The sequence below is a fragment of the Scyliorhinus torazame genome, chromosome 10 (genome assembly GCF_047496885.1).
Source record: "Scyliorhinus torazame isolate Kashiwa2021f chromosome 10, sScyTor2.1, whole genome shotgun sequence".
Taxonomy (NCBI): Eukaryota; Metazoa; Chordata; class Chondrichthyes; order Carcharhiniformes; family Scyliorhinidae; genus Scyliorhinus; species Scyliorhinus torazame.
In genome coordinates, this window is record NC_092716.1 from 240709817 (window position 1) to 240734714 (window position 24898).

Below are 24898 nucleotides of genomic sequence, written 5' to 3' on the forward strand. Positions count from 1 at the left end.
TCACCAGGTATTCAACAAGGTATCACATAACAGGTTATTGAAAAAGATGGCGTGGTAATAAGATATTAGCTTGGACAGCAGTTTGGTTGACTAATAGAAAACAAGGGGAGTTAGGAACGCCATCCCTGTTTGTTTCCCCACCTCCGGCCGCCCAATCGCAACACCACCAAACCCAGGTCTCCCATTTAGGATGGCGACGAGGAGACACTTCTTCTCTCAGAGGGTTTTAAATCTTTGGGATTCCCTACCCCCAGAAAGCTATGGAGGTGTGTCATTGAGGCAAAATTGACAGATATTTGAATAGAGGGATGTCAAGGGTGACATGGATTGGACAGGAAATTTCGGAGACCAAGATGAGATCAGCCAAGACCTAACTGAGAGGCAGAGCAGGCTCGGGAGGTGGCATGGCCTACGCCTGCTTATATTTCTTATGATCAGAAAGCAAGCAGCCCTGTGGGTGTACTTACCATCTGCACCAGATGATAGATGATAGCTCACTACAACAAGAGCTCATGAATTCTCCCGAAGAAATTCGAAGTGTGGTCTCCGGTGGAAAGGAGGTGTGATCCTGCCAGGTTTATTAGCGCGATCCAGATCGCAAGCCACCTACACTTCGAAATTATTTTTGAGCCTGTGGTGATTGGCGCCGTGGGACCCAAATAGGCCGGCAAGGATGGATCGTCAGACAATTTTAAAGGACGCCCCAATGTTGGAATAACCCTACAGTCCACCCTCTGGCAATCTCTGGCAAGGCCCCTCTTCCCCAAACACAGGCAAGATCACCCTCCTCAATTGCTGGCAAGGCCCCCCCCCCCCAGTCTCTGGCATCACTCCCCTCCCATGCGAGTGACACCCCGCTATGTGTTTGTCAAAGCCCATCCCCCCTGCAGGCCACTCCCTTTCAGGTCCCCCCTCTCAGGGAGTGCCAGGGAGACAGGGGGCAGTCCCATGGCACTGTCCAGCCATGTCCCTAACCATCCAAGGGTTACAAAGGCGTATATAAGCCCCCCGACTTGGTCATCACAACTCCAGAGATTTTTACAATGCCTGTGAGAAGGTCCTCATTAAGGAACCTTTGCACTTCAATGCCTAAGTGGCACCCGCTGCTTCTTGCTGGAAAGCTTCCTCCAGCGCAGGTACGATGTTCAGGCACCAGAGGTTGAAAAAGATCCAGTCGAAGAAAAATACTCTCAGACTGCTCACTTCCTTTCTGGGAAACACATAAGATAGAAAACAAAAGTGAAAAAAAAAAACCACTCAGACAGGACACCTGCTGAAAAGAGGGAGCACTTCAGAGTTAATGGACCATGAAGCGCTTAAAAAGAAAAAAAAAGCTAAACCTCCTTGGAGATAGCCTTCAGCTGTCAATCAAGAGGCTCGTAAAAGTCAATGGGGTGTAAAATACAACGTAAACAACCAAATACAAAGGGATAAAAGCAGGCATACTGCAACAGTGAAACCACAAAGCCAGTGAAACAACAAGGGCATTGAAATGCAATGTAAATATGCAAGTACAAATGCATAAAAGCAGGCATTCTGCAACATCGAAATCACAGAGCCCATTGAAACTTCAAGGGGAGCAAAATGCTTCTCCCAGAAACAAGCTGCAACATGGCTCTTTCCTGTGAGAGGATTTTAGGACAGAAAGGCTGCAGCTGTGCTTTGCCCGGTTATAAGGTGTTCAATGAGAAAGAAAGCATGATTCAGGGCTTCACAGACCCAAAGCAACTCCCATCCTGGGGGAGACCCCAGGCCTGGCCCCCTCCAGCCCAGCCTGAAAGCCCCAGCCCTCATCTCCCTTGAAGGGCCCCCCCCACTATGGCACATGACCAGCGGCTCCTGTGCACTTAAGCTCCCTGGAGGTAACTGATCGAGGTGTTAAGATTCAGAACCGAGGTAAAAAAGCCAACATATGTGTACTTTACCTGAATGCTCGTAGTATTCGGAATAAGGTAAATGAATTGATGGCGCAAATCATCGTGAATGACTATGATTTAGTGGCCATTACTGAAACATGGTTAAAGGATGGTCACGACTGGGAGTTAAATATCCGAGGGTATCAAACTTTTCGGAGGGACAGAGTGGATGGTAAGGGAGGTGGTGTAGCTCTGTTATTTAAGGATGACATCCGGGCAACAGTAAGGGATGACATCGGTGCTATGGAGGATAAGGTTGAATCCATTTGGGTGGAAATCAGGAACAGTAAGGCGAAAAAGTCACTGATAGGAGTAATCTATAGGCCACCAAATAGTAACAGTATGGTGAGGCAGGCAATAAACAAAGAAATAACAGATGCATGTAGAAATGGTACAGCAGTTATCATGGAGGATTTTAATCTACATGTTGATTGGTTTAACCAGGTCGGTCAAGGCAGCCTTGAGGAGGAGTTTATAGAATGCATCCGCGATAGTTTCCTAGAACAGTATGTAATGAAACCTACGAGGGAACAAGCGGTCCTAGATCTGGTCCTGTGTAATGAGACAGGATTGATTCAGGATCTCATAGTTAGGGATCCTCTCGGAAGGAGCGATCACAATATGGTGGAATTTAAAATACCGATGGAGGGTGAGAAGATAAAATCAAGCACTAGTGTTTTGTGCTTAAACAAAGGAGATTACAATGGGATGAGAGAAGAACTAGCTAAGGTAGACTGGGAGCAAAGACTTTATGGTGAAACAGTTGAGGAACAGTGGAGAACCTTCCAAGTGATTTTTCACAGTGCCCAGCAAAGGTTTATACCAACAAAAAGGAAGGACGGTAAAAAGAGGGAAAATCGACCGTGGAAATCGAAGGAAATAAGGGAGAGTATCAAATTGAAGGAAAAAACATACAAAGTAGCAAAGATCAGTGGGAGACTAGAGGACTGGGAAATCTTTAGGGGGCAACAGAAAGCTACTAAAAAAGCTATAAAGAAGAGTAAGATAGATTATGAGAGTAAACTTGCTCAGAATATAAAAACAGATAGTAAAAGTTTCTACAAATACATAAAACAAAAAAGAGTGGCTAAGGTAAATATTGGTCCTTTAGAGGTTGAGAAGAGAGATTTAATAATGGGAGATGAGGAAATGGCTGAGGAACTGAACAGGTTTTTTGGGTCGGTCTTCACAGTGGAAGACACAAATAACATGCCAGTGACTGATGGAAATGAGGCTATGACAGGTGAGGACCTTGAGAGGATTGATATCACCAAGGAGGTAGTGATGGGCAAGCTAATGGGGCTAAAGGTAGACAAGTCTCCTGGCCCTGATGGAATGCATCCCAGAGTGCTAAAAGAGATGGCTAGGGAAATTGCAAATGCACTAGTGATAATTGACCAAAATTCACTAGACTCTGGGGTGGTCCCGGCGGATTGGAAATTAGTGACACCACTGTTTAAAAAAGGAGGTAGGCAGAAAGTGGGTAATTATAGGCCAGTGAGCTTAACTTCGGTAGTAGGGAAGATGTAGGGAAGATGCTGGAATCTATCATCAAGGAAGAAATAGCGAGGCATCTGGATGGAAATTGTCCCATTGGGCAGATGCAGCATGGGTTCATAAAGGGCAGGTTGTGCCTAACTAATTTAGTGGAATTTTTTGAGGACATTAACAGTGCGGTAGATAACGGGGAGCCAATGGATGTGGTATATCTGGATTTCCAGAAAGCCTTTGACAAGGTGCCACACAAAAGGTTGTTGCATAAGATAAAGATGCATGGCATTAAGGGGAAAGTAGGAGCATGGATAGAGGATTGGTTAATTAATAGAAAGCAAAGAGTGGGGATTAATGGGTGTTTCTCTGGTTGGCAATCAGTAGCTAGTGGTGTCCCTCAGGGATCAGTGTTGGGCCCACAACTGTTCACAATTTACATAGATGATTTGGAGTTGGGGACCAAGGGCAATGTGTCTAAGTTTGAAGATGACACTAAGATAAGTGGTAAAGCAAAATGTGCAGAGCATACTGGAAGTCTGCAGAGGGATTTGGATAGGCTAAGTGAATGGGCTAGGGTCTGGCAGATGGAATACAATGTTGACAAATGTGAGGTTATCCATTTTGGTAGGAATAACAGCAAAAGGGATTATTATTAAATGATAAAATATTAAAACATGCTGCTGTGCAGAGACACCTGGGTGTGCTAGTGCATGAGTCGCAAAAAGTTGGTTTATAGGTGCAACAGGTGATTAAGAAGGCAAATGGAATGTTGTCCTTCATTGCTAGAGGGATGGAGTTTAAGACTAGGGAGGTTCTGCTGCAATTGTATAAGGTGTTAGTGAGGCCACACCTGGAGTATTGTGTTCAGTTTTGGTCTCCTTACTTGAGAAAGGACGTACTGGCACTGGAGGGTGTGCAGAGGAGATTCATTAGCTTAATCCCAGAGTTGAAGGGGTTGGATTACGAGGAGATGTTGAGTAGACTGGGACAGTACTCGTTGGAATTTAGAAGGATGAGGGGGGATCTTATAGAAACATATAAGATTATGAAGGGAATAGATAGGATAGATGCGGGCAGGTTGTTTCCACTGGAGGGTGAAAGCAGAACTAGGGGGCATAGCCTCAAAATAAGGGGAAGTAGATTTAGGACTGAGTTTAGGAGGAACTTCTTCACCCAAAGGGTTGTGAATCTATGGAATTCCTTGCCCAGTGAAGCAGTAGAGGCTCCTTCATTAAATGTTTTTAAGATAAATATAGATAGTTTTTTGAAGAATAAAGGGATTAAGGGTTATGGTGTTCGGGCCGTAAAGTGGAGCTGAGTCCACAAAAGATCAGCCATGATCTCATTGAATGGTGGAGCAGGCTCGAGGGGCCAGATGGCCTACTCCTGCTCCTAGTTCTTATGTTCTTATGAATAGCAGTAAATCTATGTGAAATATCACATTTTATGCCAATTACACAGTGTCATTACATCGCTCTTGTTGGACGCAAAATAATCCCGAGACCATTAGAGAACGATGACATGGGTTTTGGATACAGCTTTGAACCATTCGGAAACCTTCAAAGTCCTGCACACATCATTACAAGGAAGCTCATAGAAGTAGAGAACTACGAGGCCAATCATCAAAAGAATATGTGCCATGCTTAAATCTCAACTTCAGTGCCAGAACATATCAGGATCTCTTTTAAGGCATAGCCCTTGGAAGATATAAGAGATATTCACTGGACGCCATCTCTTTCATAATTTAGCTGACAATTCAAATGATTACGAAGAACAAATATATCCTGATTATGTCGGAAATAGAACTCGAACAGTTTGTTTGACGCCCCGACCAACACAGAAATCGGACATGCAAAACAGTAAGTATTATTTGGGCAAATAGCCTTGAACCTTTTTATTTTGTGCGTCTGAAATTATTATTGCTCCGAAATATTTAACTTAGAAAAAGATATCAAAGAAGTGCAATGTAAGCAAGCACATTGAAGAAGCAGAAATGTCATTGAGCTGACATTTAACATGCTCAAAGAGCTGCTGTGGTGTTCTGCATGCCGCACATATAAACCACTGAAATAAGAACAAGAAGCCCTATACAGAAGGAATAAGAGAAAAACGATCATTAGAAGCTGAAGTGAGTCAATTTATCACTGCGGAAAATTGCATGGGTCGAATGGTATGCCTGTAGATTTTCTTTCCCCTATTAGCTATTTCATGTTCAATTTGATGACTTTCAATTCGTTGAAAATATTATTATACATATAGAAAAATATTAATTTCAACAGCTATCAATGACTGGAAATCTTTATGTGAAGTGTTGTGACTTTATTAACAATAATAATGAAGGTGTGGGGTGTGATTGTTATAATAGCTATGCGAAATGCTCTTTCCATTTTGCCACATCTAGCTGGTGTACTTTTGGAAGGAGTGACTGTGAGGATTAATCACCCTGTGAGGCCCGCTAAGGACCCGCTTGTGATTCTGAAGTCCATTTACCTCCACATCTTAAAACAGGTTCTGTGCGACTCAGCCAGTTGTTTCTTGTCCAGTGAATGAGGAAGGTGGGTTCATAACGCAGTCAAACAGGTTGAGTGTGTCAACCTGCAAATCTTTCCAAATCCACCAATGGCTGGTGGTAAGAACGGGAGAGACTCTTAGTCATCAATGCTTGATGTGGACTGGTTTCCCCTCAAGCTGTAAGGCCCTGGCGACAGACTGGCGACCAGTTCCGGGAATTACTAGCTATGGAAACAGATGAAAGTTTGCTTTGGTGTACCCCGAGGTACAGGAAGAGAATTGGAATGAGGGAGGGGATTCTACTTGAGAGTGGCATGAAGTAACACGTGCTGCCCTTGGAGTTCAGCATTACAGTTACTCACAACTTATAAATGCTGCATGCCGTCTGCCATCTGCGGATGAGAGCTGAAGGAACTTTGACTAGGGACCAACCGTGTCTGCCTGTCATCTGTTTCGAACAACTGTTTCTGGAGAAGAAAGGCAGGAGTAGAATAAGGATGTAGAACTCAAAATGATGGGGACCCGATGCATTATACACAACCTTTCTATGAAATAATGGAGAAGAAACCCTATCTCAGCATGTTGCAAAGTATGACCCCAGATATCAGCAATCCAGTGTGAGGTGGTTAGAAAAAGAAGAGTTAATGTGCAGTTTGGATGTGCTTTGCATTGATTGCATGCTTTGGCCTTGTTCCTTGTACACCTTGTGGCACAAAGTCAATGCATGGTAACAATACAAAGCATAGACCAGCTCCTGGCATTGGAAAGGAAGTGAATAACTGGTGAACTCCAATGCAGTTTTCCTTTGCAATACTCCCCTAAAGATACAACGAGGCATTGTTAAGATCCATTACAAGGTATCACTGTAAAATTAATTAAAGTATGAGTACATCAACTTTCGCAATGATCTGATTACAGATCATTGCTTCCTGCTTCTGGAGCATCATGCATCCTCAAAGCGTCTTGTTGAGGTTACCTCTGTCAGTCAGTAGCAGGGCAGCCTTTAGGTGTCACAAAGTTCTTAAAGAGCTGGTTACATTAGATAATCTCATTGTTCTATGTTCTCCACTTCAAGATTATTGTAAATAATCTTACTATTTATTTAGCAAATGCAAAGTCCCTAAACCAAGCAGTTCTTTTCCGGTCCTGCTGTGTTGACTGCGGAAACGTCTCTGCCGAGTCTGGATTGGACATTCTTCTATGCTGTGGTGCATAGTTTGCTCTCTCCCACAGGCATAGAGGGGGCTAGCACTAATGCCACATCTGTGAGGGTTGGCCAACCAGGGGCCGTGGTCGGTTCTGAGCCTGTTGAGGATGGATCACTCTTTTCTTGGAAGGTTGAAACCAGGTAGCTGTTGGGTTGGCTTTCAGACAAGGTGTCATAACAATCATACTGACGCCACCGAGCTATTACTCCGAGATTGCCGGTTCAGCGTGAACATGGGTGATGAGAAAAATGCCTGGAGGAAACATCCCAGGGGCTTTTTCAATCTCGATATCAACAATTTGCCTCCAACCCTGTCTTGGAGGTTCATCTACGCTGACAATATCTGCTGTGCCTCTCGGGCTCTACATTTCCTAAACTAGAGACGGCACTAAATAAGGATGTTGTAAAGCTGGCCAATTACTGTAAGACATGGCGCCTTCAGTCCAGCAGCAGCTTAACAGTCTTCAGTATATTCCACCTCCACAATACCAGTGCCAAGAGGGAACTCAACATCTCCTTGAATGGTAAGAGTCTGAATCACAAACAACATCCCTTCTATCTCGATGTTACCCTTGACTGAATGCTGACATAAAAAACATCTGAGATAGACAGCAGCAAAGATCAAAATGTGAAAAAAGCTCCTCAGCAAACCTGCTGGCTCTTAATGGAGAAAATTTACCTCAACTCAAACCTGCTACTACACAAGGATCTGACCAATCCGCCAGCTGCTCCCCTCCCATCACACCAGCCTGGTATGACCAAGACCACCATGCCGAGGAATAGCAGCAGAGGCCCTATGGCAGCAGGAATGGAAACAAAAAAACACTTCCTCATCACAGATACCACAGCCCACCCACCCGGCTTCAACCTGCTACGCCAACATTGGGCACTCCTCAACCATTTCCGGTTGGCCAAGGCCTTTGTGCAGCAAATCGGCACAAGTGGGGCCTTGCAGGGAACCCGGACTGTAGCTGTGATTCACCCCAATTAATGACTCACATCACTGAAAACTGTCCCCAGACAAAATTCAGCGGAGGGCCCACAGATCTCCATTCACCCGCTGCTGATGCTATTGTCTGGCCTGGTGATTGGGGCTTTTCACAGTAACGTCATTGCAGTGTTAATGTAAGCCTACTTGTGACAATAAAGATTATTATTTATTATTCTTGCACAGTCGAAAATATGTGGTAAGATTGTGCAGTGAAGCTGGCTTTGCACTGGAGTGCTCAGTAATCTCATGGAACCACAGACACCAGTACATGGAGGACCCAAAAGCAGCACTCCAGCTGTCATACCCGGAAACAGAAAATCCAGCTCCTGCGTGTTACTCATTTATTCCACCGGGACACATTCCTGAAGGAAACAGGGGAGATGGTAGCATGGAGATATTGTCACTGGGCTGGTAATCTAGAGGACCAGGTTAATGGCCTGGGGAAACAGCTTTGGGGAAATCCCATCACAGCTTTGTACACTTCAAACTAAATTACTAAATCTGGAACATAATGCTTGTCTGAGTAATGGTGACAACTATCCATCTGGTTCACAGATTTCCCTGAGGGAAATAAATCTGCCGTCCTTATCTGTTGTGACTCACATGTGACTCCAGACCCACAACAGTGCCGTTCCACTTTTAACTGTTTCTGACATGCCAGGTTGTTTCGGTTCAAGGGCAATTAAGGGTGTGCAATAAATACTGGCCGTGCCAAGTATGCACGTCATATGCCTGAAAAGCCGATTAAGAAAGTAACTTTGTAATTTTTCAAAGGACAATAAACTATGAACAACTTATCTGAACAAAATGGACTCCAGAGGGTTAGTTGACTTATTGTCTAGTAAACAGAAACTAACTTCACCTGTGGACTTGCCTCTGGTAAATAATGTCAATGACATTATAAAGAGACTTAAAGTAACAATCACTTTCTGGCCTAATGAAAGTGGAATTTAAAATAAAGACATTTTGTGAGTTAATCGCAACTGGAATGTTGATTGGATAGTAAACATCCACCAAGGTGTGGAAAATTACATCGACCTATTGGGTGGACAACGGAAAACTTCACTTCTGCTGTCATGTGATTAAAACTGGCTTCCAATAGGAAATGCCTCGGAATACCTTATTAGTCCACAAAGATCGGCCAGGGAAGGGAGTCCCATTGGAAATGAAAACTGGAGTGAAGCCATCTTTCACCCAACACAAGAGATGACCCTGCCTCAAAATGTCACCTTTGTCAGAGAACTGGATCTTTCTTGTTTTGTTTGCGAGATATATTTCTTCATGACGACCAACTTCCAGCAAAAATCTCTGGAAAGCTTGCTAAACAATACTGTTCGCGATTAACCAATGTAAATTCAGAATTTCATTTTTCAATGCGTCAAGAGAAAATGCTTCAGTTCTCCAACCTTTCAAGGTGTGTTTAGAAGTGACCTTGGTTTAACCCTATAAGATAACTAGATGCATGCTACATCTCTATAAATCATCTTTTCCTATGTGTGTGTATCAATATGTGTGAGAGGTGAGTTTTAGTTGTGATTACATTTCAGGTGTTGCGAAAGATAAACATTTATCCTGCATTATGATTTAAACTTACAAGAAGGTCTGTTTTGTGCCTGTTCATTAAATTCACAGTACTCAAGGGGTTGAAACACTCCTTAAAAGTATATCTTGTTGGCCATGTCCATATCCCAAGAAATAATAATTAAAAAAACACCATGCTGTCTGTCATTAGTATTTTTAGTTATATGTTAATTTCTTAAATTTTACAAAGACATTGCACCACGGTGTCAGATTAGAAACATTTTGACAATTTAATTTGATGCAAAGCCGAGACATTTCAAAAACCACCCATCTGCTTCCCCTTTTATTCCTTGCATTGTTCAGGCATTACCCTGTTTCCTGAACGTGCTATCTTATTTCTTCTCTTAATAATAATAATCTTTATTGTCACAAGTAGGCTTACATTAACACTGTAACCATTGTACAATTACAATAAGGAAGTTGGATAGTGAGTGTAATGGAATTGCATTATGTTTGCAATCATGTCTTACGCATGAGTGGAAGTGGCAAGAGCCCTTGGTGGTCTACATGACAGGAAGGAGAGATTTCAACCATTACTGATGGAGTTCTGATAACTGTTCCTAACAGAAGTGTGAACATCCAAAACATTAACAACGTTATTACTCAAAGTCAGTATTTTATGCTTTTACTTCTTCTATTCCAACTCTAACGGAGATTACTTTTAGCTTTTGTCATTATTTTTGCTTATTGGGAAGTAATCCACATTCCAGGGTGTCAAAACCTGATGATAAAATTGAAAAGAAAGTTCGACTTGACAAATTCTCATCCAATAAACGCACGATGCAATTCTACCAGAGCTTTGAAGATGATGAAAATATTTATATTGTTTTTGCAGCATTGCAGTCACAACTCATAAACGCATCTATTGAAAGTGAAAGGACCTTTAACAGAGGAGCCAACCTATCCACCAGCTGAGTCTAGTAAAGCTTTGTGCTTCACGAATCTTGCATTTGGATTTATTTCCTGGGTTTCTTCAATGGCTTTTATCACGATCTGCATCGGCATTACATCATTAATAGTTTTAATAAAATGTGGCTCCTTTACCTGACCGTCAGAGATTATAATACAGCTGTCAATGTATTTCAATGTTACATATAGTTTTATGCAATGAAGGCCTGAATTAAAATCCATTGTTAATCTACAAAAGCAGTCAAAGTGTTAAAGAAACCAGAATATTAGAAGAGATCCATTATCCCTGGAGCAATAAATGGCCTTCAAACTTCTTGACTAACATTACTAGCTTGTTCCCCCGAGATGCTTTGTTATCCTGGTGAGAGTCTGATCGTCTTATATCAGAGCTGAGACAGCTTCAAGGCAATTAAACAAATGACTACTTATTAGTAAACCACTTATCATCTGTACACATCAATAAGACTCAAATGCAAAGCCGCCTGTGATACAATACCACCAGCATTTGAGTTTAATAACATTTTCACAAGTACTGCAGCTAATCAAGTTTAAATTAAGTGAAAATGAAACATCAATGATAATATGTAAATAATGTTGCAATGTTACAAATGCACGTGGATATAGCACTGCGTCAAAATTATAAATATACAAATATTATTGTTCAAAGGTCCTAATCATAACATTGCTCAAGGATGCTACTACATTCAATGAATATGAATATTGGTGATTCTCTTCACAGAACACCTAAGAATGCTTGGATTGGATTGGATTTGTTTATTGTCACGTGTACCGAGGTACAATGAAAAGTATGTTTCCACGAGCAGCTCAACAGATTATTAAACACATGAGAAGAAAAAGAAATTTAAAAAAATACATAATAGGGCAACACAAGGTACACAATGTAACTACATAAACACTGGCATCAAATGAAGCATACAGGGTGTAGTGTTAATGAGGTCAGTCCATAAGAGGGTCATTTAGGAGTCTGGTGACAGTGGGGAAGAAGCTGTTTTTCAGTCTGCCAGGCGTGTTCTCAGACTTCTGTATCTCCTGCCCGATGGAAGAAGTTGTGAGTAAGCCGGGTGGGAGGGATCTTTGATTATGCTGCCCGCTTTCCCCAGGCAGCGGGAGGTGCAGATGGCGTCAATGGATAGGAGGTAGGTTTGTGTGATGGACTGGGCTGCGTTCACGACTCTCTGAAGTTTCTTGCAGTCCTGGGCCGAGCAGTTGCCATACCAGGCTGTGATGCAGCCCGATAGGATGCTTTCTATGGTGCATCTGTAAAAGTTGGTAAGAGTTATGTGGACATACCGAATTTCCTTCGTTTCATGAGGATGTATAGGTGCTGTTGTGCTTTCTTGATGGTAGCATCGACGCGGGTGGACCAGGACAGATTTTTGGAGATGTGTACCCCTAGGAATTAGAAACTGCAAACTATCTCCACCTCGGCCCTGTTGATGCTGACAGGCGTGTGGACAGTACTTTACTTCCTGAAGTTAATGACCAGCTCTTTAGTTTTGCTGGCATTGAGGGAGAGATTGTCGCTGCACCACTCTACTAGGTTCTCTATCATGGGTAATTTTAATCTTCACACAGATTCGGCAAATCAAATTAGCCACAATGCCGTGGAGGAGGAATTCCTGGAGTGTAAACGGGATGGTTTTCTTGACCAATATGTGGAGGATCCAACTAGAGAGCAGATTGGACTGACCATCTTAGACTGGGTACTGTGTAATGAGAAAGGAATCATTGCCAATCTGGCTGTACAAGACCACTTGGGGATGAGCGACCATAACATGATAGAATTTTTTATCAAGATGGAGAGTGAAGTAGTTCATGGGGTGCTGAATCTTAATAAAGGGAACTATGAGGATATGAGGCGTGAGTTGGCCTTGATAAATTAGGGAGAGTTACTTAAAGGGATGACAATGGATAGACAATGGCAAACAGTCAAGGAAAGCAAGGAGGAACTACAACAACTGTTCATTCCTGTCTGGCACAAAAGCAAAGGGGGTAAGCGGGCCAATCCATGGTTTAGAAAGGAAATTAGAAATAGTATCCGATACAAGGAAGAAGCATACAGATTGGCCAAGAAAAATAATAGGTCTGAGGATTGGGAGCAGTTTAGAATTCAGCAAAGAAGGACAAAAGGATTGATTAAGAAGGGAAAAGTGCAGTACGAAAGGAAGCTTGCAGGGAACTAAGAGTTTCTACAGATATGTGAAGAGAAAGAGATTGGTAAAGAGAAATGTAGGCCCACTACAGACAGAAACAGGGGAATGCATAATAAGGGACAGAGAAATGGCTGAGTAATTGAATGCATACTTTGGTTCTGTCTTCACAAATGAGGGCACACATCAGGGGCGAAATTCTCCCGAAACGGCGCGATGTCCGCCGACTGGCGCCCAAATCGGCGCCAGTCAGACGGGCATCACACCGCCCCAAAGGTGCGGAATGCTTCGCATCTTTGGGGGCCGAGCCCCAACATTGAGGGGCTAGGTCGGCGCCGGAGGAATTTCCGCCCCGCCAGCTGGCGGAAACGGCCATTGTTGCCCCGCCAGCTGGCACGGAAATGACATCTCCGGGCGGCGCATGCGCGGGAGCGTCAGCGGCCGCTGACAGTTTCCCACGCATGCGCAGTGGAGGGAGTCTCTTCCGCCTCCGCCATGGTGGAGACCGTGGCAGAGGCGGAAGGGAAAGAGTGCCCCCACGGCACAGGCCCGCCCGCGGATCGGTGGGCCCCGATCGCGGGCCAGGCCACCGTGGGGGCACCCCCCAGGGCCACATCGACCCCAGGACCCCGGAGCCCGCCTGCGCCGCCTTGTTCCGCTGTACAAAAGGTGGTTCAATCCACGCCGGCGGGACAGGCAATTTATCGGCGGGACTTCGGCCCATCCGGGCCGGAGAATCCAGCGGGGGGGCCTGTGCAACTGAGGGAGATCAACATTAGTAGAGCTATGGTGCTGGGAAAACTGATGGGATTGAAGGCGGATAAATCCCCAGGGCCTGAGAATCTGCATCCCAGAGTGCTTGAGGAGGTGGATCTGGAAATAGTGGATGCATTGGTGGTCATCTTCTGGGATTCTATAGACTCTGGAACTGTCCCTGCAGAATGGAGGGTAGCTCACGTCACTCCGATATTCAAAAAGGGAGGTAGAGAGAAAGCAGGGAATTATCGGCCAGTAAGCCAAACATCGATAGTGGGAAAAATGCTTGAATCCATTATCAAGGACTTTACAGCGGAACATTTAGAAAGCAGTGGCAGGATCAGTCAGAATCAGCATGGATTTCTGAAGGAAAATCATGCTTGGCAAATCTGTTGGAATTCTTTGAAGAGGTAACCAGTACAGTCGACAAGGGGGAGCCAGTCGATGTGGTATATTTGGACTTTCAGAAGGCGTTTGAAAAAGTCCCACGTAAGAGATTATTGTGCAAAATTAAAGCACATGGGATTGGGGGAAATGTATTGAGATGGATAGAAAACTGGTTGGCAGAGAGGAAACAAAGAGTAGGGATTAATGGGTCATTTTCAAATTGGCAGGCAGTAACCAGTGGGGTACCACAGGGATCGGTGCTGGGACCTCAGCTATTCACAATATATATTAATGTTTTGGATGAGGGAACAAAATGTAACATCTCAAAGTTTGAAGACGATACCAAATTAGGTGGGAGGGTGAATTGTGACGAGGATGCAGGGATCCTACAGCAAGATGTGGACAGGTTGGGCAAATGGGCAAACCAATGGCAGTTGCAGTATAATTTGGATAAGTGTGAGGTAAACCATTTTGGAAGCAAAAAACAGGAAGGCAGATTACTCCCTGAATGGTTGTAAATTGGGAGAGGGGAGTGTGCAGCGGGACCTGGGTGTCCTTGTGCACCATTCGCTGAAGATAAGCTTGCAGGTGCAGCAGGTGGTAAAGAAGGCTAATGGTATGTTGGCCTTCATTGTAAGAGGTTTCGAGTATTGAAGCAGGGATGTGTTGCTGCAATTATTCAGGGCCTTGGTGAGGCCACACTTGGAGTATTGTGGGCAGTTTTGGTCTCCTTCTCTGAGGAAGGATGTTCTTGCTCTCGAGGGAATGCAGCGAAGATTTACCAGACTGATTCCAGGGATGGCGGGACTGTCATATGAGGAGAGATTGACTAGGTTGGGATTGTTCTCGCTGGAGTTATGAAGAATGAGGGGGGATCTCATAGAGACTTATAAAATTCTAACAGGACTAGACAGGGCAGATGCAGGGAAGATGTTACCAATGATGGGTGTGTCCAGAACTATGGGTCACAGCCTGAGGATTCAGGATAAACCATTTCAGACAGAGATAAGGGGACATTTCTTCACACAAAGAGTGGTGAGCCTGTGGAATTCATCACCACAGGAAGTAGTTGATGCTAAAACATTGAATATATTCAAAAGGCGGCTGGATATAGCACTTGGGGAGAATGGGATAAAAGGTTATGGGGAGAAGGCAGGATGAGTTGGATGATCAGCCATGATCGTGATGAATGGCGGAGCAGGCTCAAAAGGCCAAAAGGCCTCCTCCTGCTCCTATTTTCTATGTATCTATGTATCTCCCTCCTGTATTCTGACTCGTCATTATTTGAGATCCGGCCCACTATGGTCGTATCGTCAGCAAACTTGTAGATGGAGTTGGAACCAAATTTTGCCATGCAGTCGTATGTGTACAGGGAGTATAGTAGGGGGCTAAGTACGCAGCCTTGCGGGGCCCCGGTATTGAGGACTATTTTGGAGGAGGTGTTGTTTTTTATTCTTACTGATTGTGGTCTGTGGGTCAGAAAGTCGACGATCCAGTTGCAGAGTGAGGAGCCAAGTCCTAGGTTTTGGAGCTTTGATTTGAGCTTGGCTGGGATTATGGTGTTGAAGGCGGAGTTGTAGTCAATAAATAGGAGTCTGATGTAGGACCGGTTGCGGCGGTATGCGAATTGCAGTGGATCAATGCATTCTGGGAGTATGTAGGTGATGCGCTTCATGACCAACCTCTCAAAGCACTTCATTTTAACTGAAGTCAGGGACACCGGGCGGTAGCCATTGAAACACATTGCCTGGTTCTTCTTTGGTACCGGTATGATGGTGGTCTTCTTGAAGCAGGTGGGGACCTCGGAGTGAAGTAGGGACAGGTTAACGATGTCCGCGAACTCATCTGCCAGCTGGTCCGCTCAGGCTCTGAGTGCACGACCAGGGATCCCGTCCAGGCCCATCACCTTCCGACGGTTCACTTTCAGGAAGGCCAATCTGACTTTGGAAGCTGTGATGGTGGGTATGGGTGAGATATGGGCTGCTGGGGCACTCGACAGCGGATTGTTGGTTCCCTGCTTGAACCGAGCATAGAATCGGGGAGGGGTGCGCTGCTGCCGGAGATACTGCTCGGCTTCGCTTTGTAGCCTGTTATGTTGTTTAGGACTTGCCACAACTGCCGAGAGTCTGCCTGTGACTCTAGCTTGGTTTGATATTATCTCTTGGCATCTCGGATGGTTTTGCGGATGTTGTACCTGGTTTTCTTGTATAGGTCAGGGTCGTCTGACTTGAACGCCTCAGACCTGTCCTTCAGTAGGGAGTCAGTCTCGCGATTGACCACTGCTACTCAAAAATCAAGGGTGCCTACCATTCCATCCATGGTTTCTGGTTGGGGAACGTACATACTGTTTTCTTTGGCACGCAGTCATCCACACATTTGCTGATGAAGTCTGTGATGGTGGTGGCATACTCATTTAAGTTGGTCGCTGAGTTCTTAAATACGGACCAGTCCACTGTCTCTTAGCAGTCACATAGGAGCTGTTCTGTTTCCTCGGACCAGCACTGCACGACTTTCTTGGCTAGATTCTCCCGCTTGAGTTTCTGCTTGTATGCCGGGAGAATGTCTTATGGTCTGATTTCCCAAAGTGCGGTCGGGGGATGGAATGGTAGACGCCCTTGATTTTTGAGTAGCAGTGGTCAAGAATGTTGTCGCCCCTGGTGGGACAGGAGATGTGCTGGTGGAATTTTGGCAGTACACTCTTGCGGTTGGCCTTGTTGAAGTCTCTGGCCATGATGAACAAGGCTTCCGGGTGTTCTGTTTCGGAGTTGTTTATAGCTGTGTACAGTCCGTCCAGCGCCTTCTTCTCTTTTGCCTGGGGTGGGATGTAGACCGCCGTGATGATGGCTGAAGTGAACTCACGTGGAAGATAGTATGAGCGGCACTTCATGGTCAGGTATTCCAGGTCCAGGGAACAGTAGGTTGCCAGGGTCACCACATCCAAGCACCAGGAGGAGTTGATGAGGAGGCAAACCCCTCCACCCTTCGCTTTGCCTGATGATGCCGTGCGGTCCGCCCGGTGAATTGAGAAGCCTTCGGGTTGTATGGTACAGTCCGGTGAGGCGGGGGTGAGCCTTGTCTCTGTGAAACACAGCACACAGCAGTCTCTTACTTCCCTCTGAGAGGTAAGTCTGGCGTTAAGTTCATCCAGCTTGTTTCCGATCGCTTGGACGTTTACCAGGAGTATGCTGGGGTGAGGGGTCTTGAAACCGCGTTGCTTCAGTCTCACTTGCAGAATGCTGCGTTGCTCTCACTTCCTTGGTCGGCGGCTGCGGCGGGATGGTCCCGGGATCCGATAGGAGAAGTCTGACCTTGTGGAAGGTTGGTGGTTGCGTCTGGCATGGTCCAGGGCGCTGGCGGGGACCAGCGCGCTGGTTACGTTTCCGGGGTCATGTCTGGCAGCATCCCGGGCGCTGGTTGAGGTAGTGGGGTTGCTGGGGGAGCGTGTTTGCGATTCGGTCGTGTCCCGGCGTTCTGCGGGCACGTGAATATCTTGCAGCGCTTTTGGGTCCTCGCGCGGGGTCTCCATCATTCCGGGGGTCTTGGGTCATTGGCTTCCTGAGGCAGGTTGGGCAGGGTCCTGTGGCCTGTTCCCTCCCTGGGTGCTCTTGGATCGGGTCTTGGAGTAGGCCCGGTCGGCTTCCACGTGGATTTTTCTTTCTTAGGTCAGGTTGCTGGGTGGGCCTCTCCGGGTGGGGTCGCTGGGCGGGCCTTTCGGGGTCGAGTTGGGCTGGGTTTCGTCATCGGGGTCGGGTCGGGAGCTCTGGGGACTGGGCCGGGCGATCCGCGGGCTGCCGTCGGTTGTTAGGCTGGGTTGGGTGCTCCGCTGTCCGGGTCAGGTCCAAATGGAGGTCGTGGCTTCATTTCTGGTTTGGGCCCGATCAGCTTCCAGGTCGTGGGGGTCAGGTCGGGTCAGGTCAAAAGGTCTCCAAGGGCCTCTGAGGATGTTAAAGCCTGCAAGAAAAGAGAGAGGTTAGTAATAATGTTAGTCGTAGAATTAAATTTTAAAAGACTAGAACGATTACAAGATAAATAAAAAGAGGATCTGTTAGGGAGAGCTCGCAGAGAGTCGCCTCGCTCTGGGGCGCCATCTTGAGGTCATCCCTTGATATTGAACGGCACAGTAAAATTGAATGAAAAACTTGCATTTGTAAAGCACCAGGAGGTCCCAAGGCACTTCACAGTCGATGGAGTATTTTTAAAGTGTAGCCACTGTTGGAATGTGTGAAATGTGACAACCGATTTGTGCACAGCAAGCTCGCACACACAACGATGTGATAATGACGAGGGGTCTCAATGATGTTTGAAGGATAAGTCCCCTGTGGTTCCTTGAATTACTGCCATGGGATCAATTATGTCCACCTGAGAGAGGGCCTTGGTGTAACATCGCAAGCTTTTGGAATACTCAGCCCGCCTTGGTGATACTTCATTCAGATTAAGGAACCATAAGCAAATACGGTAGCACAGCGGTTGTCACAGTTGCTTCACAGCTCCAGGGTCCCAGGGCTCGCTTCCCGGCTTCAGTCACTGTCTGTGTGGAGTCTGCACGTTCTCCCTGTGTCTGCGTGGGTTTCCTCCGGGTGCTCCGGTTTCCTCCCACAAGTCGCGAAAAGTTAGGATTGGACATTCTGAATTCTGCCTCAGTGTACTCGAACAGGCGCTGGAGTGTGGCGACTCGGGGATTTTCACAGTAACTTCATTGCAGTGTTAATGTAAGCCTACTTGTGACACTAATAAAGATTATTAGATTATTATAAACGTCCTGTAATGAAAGACAAAGAACGAGTTAACTGGGCGATCAAAATTTTCCAGCATATTTTTTCAACAAAAGGTCATTTGTGCATATTCAATGTGCTGAATGTTTTATATGTTTGCTTTTCCTCAACATAATGCAGAGATGATGCCAGTTTCTAAGGCAGGATTCCCCCCCCCCCCCCCCCCCCATAGCGCGTGTCAGAAGTGGCTTGGAATCTTCCAGTTCCATTGTACTTGGCTCTCCTGTCCTGCTTCAAGGTAACCCACCATGGTGGGGGGAAGGGGGGGGGGGGATGCAGGGGTAGACTCACCATTAATGGGACCAGGGGGCAGGGGAAAATCCCACCCTCCGTGCACAGGGAATTTATTTACAGAGTTTTATGCGATGCTTTAAGATGTCTACTCTATGCTTCAACTCTTCGCTTCTAGCAGCCTCTCTGTTGTCTGTTTACTTATCACTGAGTCAACACAGGTTTTAGCAAATCAAGCTCAGTGAACATAGATCATTTGGCAGACTCATATAATCAAACACAGAAAATGGAACCATTGAACACAAACAATGGAAATTATTCCAGACACGGGCAGAACCCCAGACTCTGTCATTTCCAGGAACACTTTGAACAACAAGAACATAAGTAGAACATGTCAATGTCAACGTCCTGCTTCTGGTTATAAAGCAATTAGAAAAGCACTCGAATAACAGTGTATTGAAATGACACCGCAGCTTCAGTATAATAAACAAAACCACGTTTCTATAATTTTTTCATGACCTCCAAACTATTTCCAAGAGAAGGTTTTCTTCATTTGCCACCAACTATTTGAAACAAGACATTATTTAGCACGTGTTATTATTTTTTTAATAAAATATTTTCTTAAGGCATTTGTGATTTAAGAACAGGTCCCACCTTCCTTGAGCAGTAATCTGGGGCTGGTTTAGCACAGGGCTAAATTGCTGGCTTTTCAAGCAGACCAAGGCAGGCCAGCAGCACGGTTCAATTCCTGCACCAGCCTCCCTGAACAGGCGCTGGAATGTGGCGACTAGGGGCTTTTCACAGTAACTTCATTTGAAGCCTACTTGTGACAATAAGCCATTTTCATTTTCATTTTATCATCTAGACTAAACCCCCCCCCCCCCCCCCACTCCCCTGACAGTTAATGTTCTCTGAAGAAGTCGATAAACGGCTGCCAACTCCGGATGAACCCTCGCATTGACCCTCTTAGAGCGAACTTATTTTCTCAAGACTGAGGAAGCCAGCCATGCCATTGACCCATGTCTCTGGTTTCGGGGCTTTGAGTCCCTCCATGCTAACAGTATCCATCTCCAGGCTACCAAGGAGGCAAAGGCCAAGACGTCGGCCTCTCTCCCTCCCTGGACACCCGGGTCCCCCGACACTCTGAAAATCGCCACCTCTGGACTCGGTGCCACCCTTGTTTTTAACACCATGGACATGACATCCGCAAACCCCTGCCAGAATCCCCTAAGGTTCGAACATGCCCAAAACATGTGGACATGGTTCGCTGGCCCTCCCGCACACCTTGCACACCTGTCTTCCATCCCAAAATACTTACTCATCCAGGCCACCATCATGTGTGCCCGGTGAATGACCTTAAATTGTATCAGGTAGAGCCTGGCGCAAGATGTGGACGTGTTGACCCTGCTTAACGCATCCGCCCAGAGTCCTGCCTCTATCTCTCCCCCTAACTCATCCTCCCATTTGTGCTTTAGCTCCTCTGTCTGCACTTCTTCTGACTCCATGAGTTCTTTATAGATATTTGAGACCTTTCCCTCTCCCACCCATACTCTAGAAATTACCCTATCTTGTATCCCCCGTGGCGGTAGGAGCGGGAAGGTTGAAACCTGTCTTCGCAAGACATCCCGAATCTGCAGATACCTAAACCCATTCCCTCCCGTCAACTCAAACTTCCCCTCTAACTCCCTCAAACCGGAGAAGCTCCCATCCACAAACAAATCTCCCATCCTCCCGATCCCTGCTGTCTGCCATCCCTGAAACCCTCCATCTAGTCTGCCTGGGGCAAACCGATAGTTGCTACAGATTGGAGTCCAAACCAATGCTGCCTCCACTCTCACATGTTTCCTCCAGTGCCCCCAGACTCTCAGGGCCGCCACTACCACCGGGCCTGTGGAGTACCGGGTCAGCGAGAACGCCAGAGGGGCCGTGATCAATGCCCCTAAACTCGTGTCCTTACAAGATGCTGCCTCCACTCGCTCCCACACCCACTCTTCCTCCACTACCCACTTCCTAATCATGCCTATATTTGCTGCCCAGTAATAGTTGCTAAAGTTGTGCAGCGCCAGCCCACCCTCCCCCCCGGCCACGCTTCAGCATCACCTTCTTCACACGCGGGGTTTTATCCGTCCAAACAAAACCGGACATCACCTTATTTACCCGCTTGAAAAAGGCCTTTGGGATAAAGATGGGGAGGCACTGAAAAACAAACAGGAATCTTGGGAGGACCGTCATTTTCACTGTCTGCACCCTTCCCGCCAGTAATAACGGGAGCATATCCCATCTTCGGAAGTCTTCTTTCATTTGTTCCACTAACCGGGTCAAGTTTAGTTTATGTAACAACCCCCAGTCTCGTGCCAGCTGGATCCCTAAATAACAGAAGCTACCTCCCACCACTCTGAACGGTGGCTCTCCCATTCTCCTGCCCCCTTGCCTGGATCGCAAACATCATGCTTTTCCCAGTATTCAATTTATACCCCGAAAACCGGCAAAATTCCCCTAAAATCCACGTGATCTCTCCCATCCCCTCACACAGGTCGGAAACATACAGGAGCAGGTCATCGGCGTATAGCGAGACCCTGGGCGGGACTCTCCGACCCACTGCCAGACCGGAGAATCGCCGGGGGCCTGCGTGAATCCCACCCCCGCCGGCTGCCGAATTCTCCGGTGCCAGGGTTTTGGCGGGGGCGGGAATCGTGGCGCACCGGTCGGCGGCCGCTAGCAGCGGCCCCACCAGCGATTCTCTGGCCCGCAATGGGCCGAGCGGCCGCCCGTTTTAGGCCGGTCCCGCTGGCGGAAATTAGACCTGGTACTTACCGGCAGGACCTGGCTCTGTGGGCGGCCTCCGGGGTCCTCGGTGGGGCACGGAGGGATCTGGCCAAGAGGGGGAGCCCTCACGGTGGCCTGGCCTGTGATCAGGGCCCACCGATCCACGGGTGGGCCTGTGCCGTGGGGACACCCTTTCCCTCCGCACCGGCTGATTTGGACCTCCGCCATGGACGGTGCAGAGACGAACCCCCCTGCGCATGTACTGGGATGGTGCCAGCACACGCTGGTGCTCCCGCGCATGCGCCAACTCGCGCCGGCCGGCGGAGACCCTTCGGAGCCGGTTGGCGTGACGCCAACCCCGCCGGCGCTCGCTTAGCCCCTGAAGGTGCGGAGGATTCCGCACCTTCCGGGCGGCCCGATGCCGGAGTGGTTCACGCCGCTCCTCGGCACCTCGACCGCCCACCCCGCCAGGTAGGGGAGAATCTCACCCCCTGTGTTCCAGCCCACCCCGGACCAGCCCCTGGAAGCTCTTAACGCCATAGCCATTGGCTCAATGAAACATGATTTAACTTCAATAAAACATTAGTCCTGGTTTTAACTTGGGTTAAAGTTTTGTGAAAGTTGATGTGGACTTTCTGGACCAAAATAACTCAGTTGTATGACAGGCATAAAAAGGAATATATTATTTTCGGAAAACTGCGTTCGGGTAAAATTATAGAATCCCTACAGTGCAGAAGGAGGCCATTCGGCCCATCGAGTCTGCATTGATCCTCTGACAGAGCACCTCACCTAGACCCATTCCCCGCCCTAACCTCGTAACTCCACCTACCCTTTGGAGACATCAAGGGGCGATTTAGCATGGCCAATCCACCTAACCTGCACATCTTTGGACTAAATTGACCCAGGTGCCGGAATGTGGCGACGAGGGGATTTTCACAGTAACTTTATTGAAGTGTTAATGTAAGCCTACTTGTGACACTAATAAAAATTATTACTGCAGTGCAAGTCTCCAGATTAAGCTAGATCAAGGTGAAGATTGCCATAAAGTACACTGATTAGTCCTGCCAAAATGAAAATTATGTAATTGTTATTATTTGGGCACTGTAGTTTTCTCCGATGATTTAAAAAACATTTTATTTTATTTTCAGGTGTTAAGATAGCCAGTTGAAGGACGAAACCAGAGTCATACTTTGTTTGGAACAGATTTATTCTCAGAGTAAAATATTACAGGTATAAATCTCCTGAGTCCACAGTTTTCCTGGGTTGGTCAGTGTCTCTTATATGTGTTCAAGTAACCATTGAATCAGGGCAGCACGGTGGCGCAGTGGGTTAGCCCTGCTGCCTCACATAAAACATAGAACATTACAGCGCAGTACAGGTCCTTCGGCCCTCAATGTTACGCCGACCTGTGAAACCACTCTAAAGCCCATCTACACTATTCCCTTGTCGTCCATATGTCTATCCAATGACCATTTGAATGCCCTTAGTGTTGGCGAGTCCACTACTGTTGCAGGCAGGGCATTCCACGCCTTTACTACTCTCTGAGTAAAGAACCTACCTCTGACATCTATCTTATATCTATCTCCCCTCAACTTAAAGCTATGTCCCCTCGTGCTAGACATCACCATCCGAGGAAAAAGGCTCTCACTGTCCACCTTTCCAATTCTCTGATCATCTTGTATGCCACAATTAAGTCACCTCTTAACCTTCTTCCTTCTAACGAAAACAGCCTCAAGTCCCTCAGCCTTTCCTCATAAGATCTTCCCTCCATACCAGGCAACATTCTGGTAAATCTCCTCTGCACCCTTTCAAATGCTTCCACATCCTTCCTACAATGCGGCGACCAGAATTGCACGTAATACTCCAAATGCGGCCGCACCAGAGTTTTGTACAGCTGCAACATGACCTCATAGCTCCGAAACCCAATCCCTCTACCAATAAAAGCTAACACACCGTACGCCTTCTTAACAACCCTCTCAACTTGGGTGGCAACTTTCAGGGATCTATGTACATGGACACCGAGATCTCTCTGCTCATCCACACTGCCAAGAATCTTACCATTAGCCCAGTACTCTGTCTTCCTGTTATTCCTTCCAAAATGAATCACCTCACACTTTTCTGCATTAAACTCCATTTGCCACCTCTCAGCCCAGCGCTGCAGCTTATCTATGTCCCTCTGTAACTTGTAACATCCTTCCGCACTGTCCACAACTCCACCGACTTTAGTGTCATCTGCAAATTTACTCACCCATCCTTCTACGCCCTCCTCCAGGTCATTTATAAAAATGACAGACAGCAGTGGCCCAAAACAGATCCTTGTGGTACACCACTAGTAACTGAACTCCAGTCTGAACATTTCCCATCAACCACCACCCTTTGTCTTCTTCCAGCTAACCAATTTCTGATCCAAACTGCTAAATCTGCCTGAATCCCATGCCTCCGTATTTTCTGCAGTAGTCTACTGTGGGGAACCTTATCAAACGCTTTACTGAAATCCATATACACCACATCAACTGCTTTACCCTCATCCACCTGTTTGGTCACCTTCTCAAAGAACTCAATAAGTTTTGTGAGGCACGACCTACCCTTCACAAAACCGTGTTGACTATCTCTAATCAAATTATTCCTTTCCAGATGATTACACATCCTATCTCTTATAAGCCATTCCAAGATTTTGCCCACAGCAGAAGTAAGGCTCACTGGTCTAGAGTTACCGGGGTTGTCTCTACTCCCCTTCTTGAACAAGGGGACAACATTTGCTGTCCTCCAGTCTTCCGGCACTATTCCTGTAGACAAAGATGACTTAAAGATCAAAGTCAAAGGTTCAGCAATCTCCTCCCTAGCTTCCCAGAGAATCCGAGGATAAATCCCATCCGGCCCAGGGGACTTATCTATTTTCACACTTTCCAGAATTGCTAACACCTCTTCCTTGTGAACCTCAAGCCCTCCTAGTCTTGTAGCCTGAATCTCAGTATTCTCCTCGACAACATTGTCTTTTTCCTGTGTGAATACTGACGAAAAATATTCATTTAGCACCTCTCTTAGCTCCTCGGACTCCAAGCACAACTTCGCACTACTGACCTTGACTGGCCCTACTCTTACCCTAGTCATTCTTTTATTCCTGACATATCTACAGAAAGCTTTAGGGTTATCCTTGATCCTAGCTGCCAAAGACTTCTCATGTCACCTCCTGGCTCTTCTCAGCTCTC